Raw genomic sequence first — 9,813 nt, 5'->3', positions numbered from 1 at the left:
ACACAGTCTCCCAAATTCCTTTGAGAAACACTGTGTGTGTGCATGGTTATTAAGAGTCATTAGACCAGGGGTTGTGTTCAAGTACGCGTAATGATCTGGACATTTGGACAATAGAAACATTGTGTTGTTATATGGCTCAGAGAGGGACCAGTCACTCATACGTTTTGGACTATAGACAAACATAGCTTTTACATGTTTGTATTGTAAGACCGCCTCTCAGAGGGCCCATCAGGACTTTCTGTATAGGGGCCCAGAATTTGGTGCAACGCCCCTGTGGATAGGGATAGGGTGTAGGGGGTGGATCTAGATTGGGCCTGTGTCATCACGTTTTTGAGGGGACTTAGCCATTCAAATTCCTTTTTCATCTGTCAAGTGTCTTCAGTGACAGGGAATAAAGTCGGAAAACATCCTTTAGATGATTGCAGTCCCCTCTGATCGGTTTGGAGCTTGCAAAAGGCCTCTACCTATGTATAATGGAAGGGACGTATGGACAATGTTTTCCAAAACAGCTTTGTATTTGTATTCTATATAAGATATAAAGTTTATAAGTGTTTTTGGCTTTAGAAATGCATGTTTATTATGGATTTCATTTGGGTGTCAAATCAACAAATACCTGTACACTTAAATTTTTGATTTTCCTTCTTTTGGTCTTCATGGTCCCATAACTATTTTGAAATTCAACTGACATCACTGCAGCATATATATTCTAATAGCCAAGTTTGTCCTGAATAGAAAATGTGTTCATAGCTTGATTGTGCATCACAGGGTACATGTTTTACAAGGTTTATTAGATAATATATCCAGGCCGCCCATAAATGGAAGCATAAGCCAGAGAGGGTTGATGTGGAGCCTGACTGAACTGGCAATAGTCCAGAGCAGAGCTGAAACTCACTAAACATTAAACATTAGTGAATTAATTAGGGAAATGGGGTTGTCTGCAACTGGCGTTTAAGGGAGTGACATTGTGGGTAACCCGCCATAAGAGATCACTTGCCATACAATTGTTGAGCTCCTTCAGGCTTTATTTTGTAAACGTTGGCATTTCATAGAACTATGAAATTAGGGAAATATTTCATTTGGGGAAAACTGATGGGTTTTCTGATTTTTTTGTGGCTGGGAAGGGTTCTCATGCTTTTTGTGTTGGGGTGAAGTCTGGAGCATCAGAACTAAGGCCACCAATTACTTTTAAAAACACCTTCTGTGTCTAAGGCAAGATGTGTCTCCTGTGTGCATGTTAGTATAACACGTTTGCTTAGCATTACATAAAGGGAGGTGCCATTGTGACTAAAAAAATAAAAAAATCAGTTGAGTTGTTATTCACCTGTCACCTTGAACAAATACTACATACCAGGGCATATGATGTGGGGTGTGAAATCAAAAACAACAGTCGTATGAACTGACTCTTCATGTTGTTTGATTGGTTGATGCCATTTGCACATTAGTAAAGGGGCGTTTCACCTGTGTACTATTGTAAAACTGATTAATTGTCTTCATGTGTGTGATAGGTAAACACTTTGTTTGAACTGACACATTATTTGTATTAAATTAAAATAAACCCTTGTTTGTGTGTATTGTCCCCTTTGAACGGCATGCCGTGAAATACTTTGTATTGTACATGACACACTTAGATAACAAAATAAAATGAGCTAATATACATAGTGTAGCCAATCTTATTTATCATTTGGCTATTTTCTCTCTCAGTAGTGCTAGGTTGCAACAACTGTTAAATAAATGTACTGGATATGTTGCCAAATATGATGTGCATATAATTCAAACAAGAGTAGTGTGATGATTTGTAGGACAAAAGTAGATAAATCAAATCAAATCAGTTTTATTTGTATTGCCCAAAATCACAAATAAACATTTGTCTCAGTGGGCTTTACATTTCATACAATATGATACAATATGACAACCTGCCCTTACACCCTTAGCTCGGCTGAGAAAAAACTCCCAGTAAAAAACCCTTTACCGGGATAAAAAAAAATTTAGGAAATCTCAGGGAGAGTCGACAAAGTAAGGAATCCCTCTCCCAGGACGGTCATACTGCAATAGATGTCATAAATAGAGAAAATCACAAAGGAATTTGATCATTGACCAGATGTTTACATGGTAATACTAAAGTAAAGTGTGAATAGTGTGGATGCAGGAAGACTTCAGATGCTGCCAGAGGATCCACACCGTCTCGTCTCCACCAGGGAAAACTAAGGTTTCCAGCGCCGGGATTATGTCCCACGTCTCCAGGTGGCGTCCTTAACCACTGCAACATCTTCCATTCTTGGAATGGATCATCAAGTTGGAACATCTTCCAACTTGATGATCCATTCTCAGATGTTCCCAGAGGGGGGACCAGATCCACACCGTCTCGTCACCACCAGGGAAACTGGAAGAGGATAGACAGGCAACCAATGAGCAATGCAAAAATTTATTTAAAGGTTGAACAAGCAGGCGAGTAGAAAGAGTACTATCCTGATGGACGGTGAATCCGTGCTGATGTGAGGCGATATCAGGCAGGGAGCATCCGTTCATAAGACGGCTGATTCCGCACAGAACTCGGAGTCAGTCGAGTAGCATGGAGAGTGCTTGGTAGACAGAGGGAGAGAACCCCCGGGGCAACGCTCAGCCAGTCATGGAAGATAGACAGAGGAGAACAAATGTTAGAGAAATGGTATCAGTTATGTGTTTTGCGTCGGCAGGACAATTTTTCAGTGGGAGGTCAACCGGTACTCAGGCCCAGACAGACCGAGGCAGCTCCTCAGGCTGCTATTAATAACGCTATAACAATGTTAAACAATATGAACACAATTAACATTAATTTACATTGATTTACACTCTACCGTTCCCCGCCGACACACAATCGGCCCGTACAGCCCACCCAGGCCCGCCGGACCGGCCATGCCCAGCCCATGAGGCAAGGCCAGAGGCACCGAGCACAAAGGGCACGACGCATCCGCCGCCGCCGCCGCCATCGGCACACCCAGAGCCAGGATCGGCCGGAGGACCGACGCCGGGCAGCGAAACACAGACGCCAACAGCGACGCCACAGAGCGGACCGCCAGGCAGGGATAAATGATTAAAAACAGTTTAAAAACAATTAAAACGCAAATTGCATAGATTGCTTCTATTCGCCCCAAGACAATCTATCCGCAGTTCTCCCAAGGCGGTCAAAAGCAAGCTGCGTCTAAACGATTAAAAACATTGCAGTGCCCACCTACCAGTGCAACAATTACACAATCTGCACCCGATGCCCCATTACCACCCCACCCAACGGTCCAGTGAGGCAATAGCACGGCGCCACTGCAGACGCCTGAGCACGCACCCCGACACCACCGCCCCCCCACCCCAAGGACCTCAACTTTCCAGAATTGTATCCGTCTGGGCAAGTACTTTGCATTAATCATAAAATAAAATACCTGGGGCTCTCTATAACAGACTGAATGTCTGATGATGACACCATTTATCGACTGAATTACTCAAAGAACCTTAACCCGTTGCTGTCAAACTCTAGTTATAGTGCAGTACACTTTTGGAAGACATTGGTATAAGTGGTGGCAATTATGATTTCATTCTAATGTGTGTGTCTTGTACTGTTTGTGTGTTGTTGTTTTTTACTGGACCGTGATTCTAATAATGAATGATGATGATGCATTTGACCCTTCTTTAAAAGGTCTCACTATATTTGCTGTGTATGTTAAAGTTGCTTTAGTAATTAGACTAATCAACATGGTTTGCTCAAGCCCAGCATGCATGCAAAGACATAATTTAATTACAATGACTATATAACATTACAATATATGAGTAATTTAGCACTGTAAAATACATTGCATTCACATGGTCAGTAGTAACAAATTACAACCCTAGGTAATATTTCTCACAAGCTGGTATTTACAGTCAAAGTAAAATGGCTAACGGTGGCATTTAGCTACAGAGAGAGAAAGAGGGCCCGAGAGCCACTGTAACCAACACTTCTAGATGTGAAGTAAAATCACACACTGTACAAATCCTGTTACATAATGTAAAATGAGTCACACAAAGTGTGGAACATAAAAACTGCAAACAGTTAGCCAAAAGCTGGTGAACATCGTGGAGCATTTAGCAGCTACATAGTTTCATGGAGGAAACTAAAACAGAGATAAGAGTGATTATTGAACATGTATGCTTGTCATGTAAAGGAACATGTACACAATGGGGACATATTCTTAAATGGCAACGAGCCACTACTTTGACGGATGGATGAAGCTAGAAATGTAATGTATCCCTCATCTGAAAGAAGCTCATGAGAGGTTCTTAGATATGAACTCCTTTCTCCCAGTGGAGGTCATAGAGTAGGTTAAGAGGTAGAAGTCGATGGCTGGCGTATATTATGCAATTCCATTAATATAAATGGCGGATTTGCTTTGTCCAGAAGGTTGTGTCATGGTTAAATGAACTAGTACACATACTTCACAAATACCCTGGGAGAAAGGAACTGGCTGGGGCAGACACCCAAGATCGACCTAGGGAAAACACAAGCGTTATGTTACCGAAAAGAGATAGGAAGACATTATTTTCTTTAAAGTAGAATGATACATTGGATTGTGTGATATAATATAATATGGTGTGATACAATGCTATAACTGCTCTCAACCACACCATATGTCATACAAAAGCAAGTTATGCACATTGTATCCCTTTTGCAGTATTTAAACATGGACACAGAGCCGGCCCGAGGCATAAGCGAACTAAGCGGCCGCTTAGGGCCCCCGACTGCCTGGGGGGCCCCCTAAAAAAAATTTAAAAAAAAACTTTTTTTTTTTTTAGTTTGTGTTTGATATTAACATCATATTATGCAAATGTGAGTTATCATAAAAAAAAGGAATAAAATGTTTTGGTCTAGATAATTAATAGCCTAAAAATGTAATCAGTTCATCTGGGAGGAAATCCGAAATTATGTGATTATGTCACGTTCACATCCATGCACAGTGTGTATTGAGTTTATTTAAAAACAATTGGAAATGGGGCTGCCCTCAGTTGCCCATGCACTGTGTATAGTCTATAGCCTATTTCAGCCTTGTCTGTGGAAAAAAAGATACAGTAGCTGGACAACAGATTTCTTCTGCTTCGTTCCTCACACTGCATTTAAATGCATTCATTATATTACAGAGAAATATGTCCCGTAAAAGAAAAAGAGCTCCAAGCCCAACCCAGAGGACCCTCCATAATATTTTATTTTATATTAATATTTTTATGGAAAATCCATGTGTCCTTCTTCAATAGCTTCTAATTCATCTGACCCAGTGTCTCCAAATTATTTGTTCACACAAAATTTCTCAGATTTAGCCTCTTAATTTTCCTCTCAAAGTGCACCAGATTCATGCATTTCACTTTAAAAAGGTTAAAAAAATCTCCCGGGGGGGCATACCCCCGGACCCCCCTAGGAGGGTCTGAATCTCGGCTGTCTAATATTTTCGCACAGCCGCACAGTGGAGGCACTAGCGGAAAACACTGGGTGTGTGAATGATATTTAACAAAGATCTATAGTTTTAGCAGCGCTAACATTGGAGAGGGGCCCCCTAATCATATTTCGCTTAGGGCCCCCTGAAGGCTTGGGCCGGCTCTGCATGGACAGGTCAGATAAAAGAACTGATTAATTTTTTAGTTTATTTTGAGAGTTCCAGACAAAATTTGAAAGAAATGGCATGATGGACCTCCATTGGTTGTGACATTACAGATACAAAGATTTAAGAGAAACATTTTCAAGGAAAATGTTGGACTTCTGTAGCCAGTCATACATGCATCTGATATTGAAAATCCCAATATACAAAAAATGTTTACTAAGCTTGAAAGTTGACTCCTAAAGCATTAATAAGAACAATAACTTTATTGCACCTAAGAAAAAAAATTAGAAAGTAATAACATGGTGCGCACGCGCACACACACACACACACACACACACACACACACACACACACACACACACACACACACACACACACACACTACTGAGTAGAGGTCTAATCCGGCAACATAATTCAAATCCCTTGTGTGGGTGCATTGGTGTGCAGGGCCTTTAACAAGCAATCAACGTCCTCGTCCACACCACAGTTGCCAATTAAAACCTCTATTTAAAGCTATCCTCAGGAAACCCAACAACAACAACAACACACCATTCAGTACGGTGAAATGCACATACTCACAAAGCATGGTTCATTTTCCAACAGTTTCCAAACCATGTATACTTTCACTTCACTTTGATGCACGCATTTATCAAGTTGGTGGAATTTGGCATGGAGAAGAAATTTCAGTACCACATTAGCAGTTAGCTGCACAACATGTAAGCAGGCAAAGCTTATGACACAATACATGATTATTACAATATTGCTGGACAACGAAGAGTTGAATGCAACCAAATGCACAAATTTAGAAGCTGAAGTCAGAGACGGGGACGGTCTTCCTTTTTTTGGAGAGGGGACTGGGGAGTAAGCTATGGCGCGATGATCAGAAATAGTAACAACTTAACCTAAAAACCCTACTGTGCTCAATACATTATTAAGTTCCAACAAAGGTGCAGTGTTAATAACTTGCAACACTGCACATGGCCTGATTGCACTTGCATTCCTCCTGATTCGCTGTATAAATATATACATGCTTACATGTTTCCATGTTGCGCCCATTATGACTTCATCAAATAAACAACATAACGATATTTTTCAATATATTATTATTTAACCAAAATGTATTGCAATTATTTTTTTATAACAGCCAACTTATTCAAAATATTGGGCTGTAATCAGGCTTTGGCCCATAAATACATTTAATGGGACAGGCCGGGCGGGTTTGAAAAGACTGTGCTCGGGAAGGGCCAGGGCCGTCAGGCTTGAGTTTTTGTGCCCAATCAAAGCTCTTGCATTATGCAGTATGAGCTTAATGTTTTCTCACTGGGCATACACATCTACAATGGTTAGTGGGTTTATCCTGTATGTGTCTAATGGCGCTTACCTGGTGAAGAAAAGTTTGTCAAGCCACTGTCCTTTGTGCTGCTGACAGAGCTGCTTCTGAGGACAGGACATACTACAGAGATTGCAGTCATTGCAGTCAGAACATTAAATATACAAGTTGCTAAGGTTATGTATGCCACTTAAAGTAAACTAGAGTACATAGAACTCCCCAAAAAATACATAGCATTTAAGGACTTTCTGTCCGTGCTATGTTTCAATTCCTAAATCGGATGAAAGCTCACTGCTCACATACGCAATACCAGGCACCATCGCCTAGCAGTCAATCATTTTATTTGCTCGTGACTTTGTCCCTCTTGCACAAATCAGCCCAGCATGGGGAGAGGAGTAACGAGAGAATGGGGTAACGAGTGACAGCAATAAAATAACTTTAGGGAGTAAATGCGTTTCACATTTACATTTTCAAACTGAGTCATAGCTCATTAGACAAATGATATAAAGTGGGTTTTTCCCCCTTGGAGTGGGGAGTGGTGAGGTTACTCTTAGGTGTCTGACAGCCAAATGGATGTGAGGGTTGGGCTTTTCTAGGAATCAGATTGTGTGATTCAGTGTTGGAATGTTGTATACCTTTTTTTATTGCTCTTCTAGGATTTATAGTTTTGTTATGCTTTTTGGTGTTCTCCTTGTTTTATTCTTTTCTCTAACTTTCCCGTTGTCCAGAATTCTGACCTCACCTCTCCTGAAATGTCACTGCTCTCTCTCTCTCTCTCTCTCTCTCTCTCTCTGCTTCACACTGGGAGAGATTCCCACACCTGACCGCACATGGCTTCATTTTAAGCATTTGAGTGTGCGCTTTCCTTAGCCTCCCCTTGGCCTTAGTTCCCCTTAGCTCTTGGCTCACCGCTCTCTTTGACTGTCCAGAAATGGTAGAGAAAATTGGAAGAGCTTCAGTGCCGAGCTATTACCCGGCTGATAAGGTGGTCAGATGTAGGTATTTTTGGAAGAAAAACACTCACCTTAACCTGGGATATTAGTCAAGTCATCTCATTAGGTACTCTAATTGTATCTCGCTGGAACATAATTCCACAATTTTTTAAAGATCAGATGAGAGAGAAGAAAGCAAGAGAGAACTTGTAATATGAGAGGTTTAGAAAAGCAAGGTTAAGTACAGAGGGTTGGGAGTGTGTTGAAATGTTTGAAAGTTTTCCATGAGTTGGCATTTTCTATGTTTTTCCTCAGGCAGAACACAATCATTTTCAAAAGTACGTTGTTCGTGTGGTGTGTGCTTCGATCATCCCACAAACATATTGCCACCACAGATATCACGAGAAGGTGTTTTGATTGGACCTTCTCAAAATCCCTCATGTGGCCATATACAATCAAATTAATGTGGACTGTCCTTTGCATTCAGTCTGAGTTTTATTTATGGGAAAGAAATCAAACCCACAACATTTCCCTCAGGCCTGCGAGATATTTTCTGTGAATTGCGTGGCTCTGGGCTTGATGACTGTTTAAGCAACTCCAGCACGGCTTGAGTGATAATCGTTGCATGCAATGTGTCGTAAGTTCTTAAAAGCCACAATTTTGATTGGGTTTAATTGTCAGTTGAAGCTGAACCCGACCTGCTTTGTGGCCAGTAAAGCTAACAAACCCGGCTGCAGGACAAGCTGTGTGTGTGTGTGTGTGTGTGTGTGTGTGTGTGTGTGTGTGTTTGTGTGGGTAAGAGAGAGAGAAGGGAGAAAGAGAGAGAGAGGAGGGAGAGAAAGAGAGAGAAAAAAGGCCAGTTTGGCGTCTGTGGCGTATGACAGAACCAACCATTGTCCCAATGAAAGTGCTAGATTTTTTCATTTTAGCCAGTAGTTTTAATGTGATAGGGGATCACACTCGATGCTGTGATTTGGTTGTTGGGAATACTGCTTAAAGCCTTTTCATGGTGCTCCCTTTTAAAAGGTACCCTGATGAGTAGTTTAACCCCTAGTGATGTGTTTTAGCAGGACAAGGGTGTGTGCAATAGCACATACAGTATATGCAGTGGGAGCATGTAAAAATTAGATACGCATTTTTGCCAGCGGTTTCACACTCTTCCACTGACAGTTGAGAGTTGGCAGCACTTGCATTGGAGTATTCCAACGAGGGCAGGAAAGGAGCTAGCAGATGTAAACATTGCAGTATTTAAAAGGTTGCCCAATCGAAGGAAACACGTTTAACAGGGGAAACACACTAGATGTAAAGATAATAGTGTTCGTTCACAAGAAGATTTCACAGGGTGCTTTTTGATTTTCTGTTATTTGCATGTTTAAGCTTACTAGATGTTAATGATGTAACTGTTATGGATTATTCCGGCAAAAACTGGAACACTGACAAGACTATATGCAATCCTTCCCTAAAAATGTATAGCCAAGTGGCTAGCAATGTATCAAACCCAACATGTGGATGTCTCAGAACTCAGAAAGAAGCATCCCTCTTAGCAAACACCATACATCACACTTTTCTGTGTGAGCAGACCTAGTGTATACTCATTTGTTTGGGGAAAGCCCCATCAAGATGGAGCGTCGAGGCCCGCAGGCATCTGCCTATGATTACAGCTTGGGAACAACACTACAACAATGGCCATTTGGGCACGGCAAAAAGCAGGGGAGAGCCCAGCAATGATCACACACAACAATTACTAGGGAACCAAATCCCCCAAGTTGGCTGTTTGTAGAAGTGAAACCCTGAGATTTGGCAAGACAGTGGGTGTGAGGCGTCCTACATGCAACTCAAGCCAACCAGCACACTCCCGATCAGATCAGTCCCATGTGCGGTGTCACGCTGGGCCCTAATCAAAGCCTTATAGTATATAGTATCTCAAAAAAGTGAGTAAACCCCTCACATTTCTTCA

The sequence above is a fragment of the Ammodytes marinus genome (genome assembly GCF_949987685.1).
Source record: "Ammodytes marinus genome assembly, chromosome: 12".
In the NCBI taxonomy this organism is placed as follows: domain Eukaryota; kingdom Metazoa; phylum Chordata; class Actinopteri; order Uranoscopiformes; family Ammodytidae; genus Ammodytes; species Ammodytes marinus.
Note: the sequence above shows the minus strand (reverse complement) of the source record.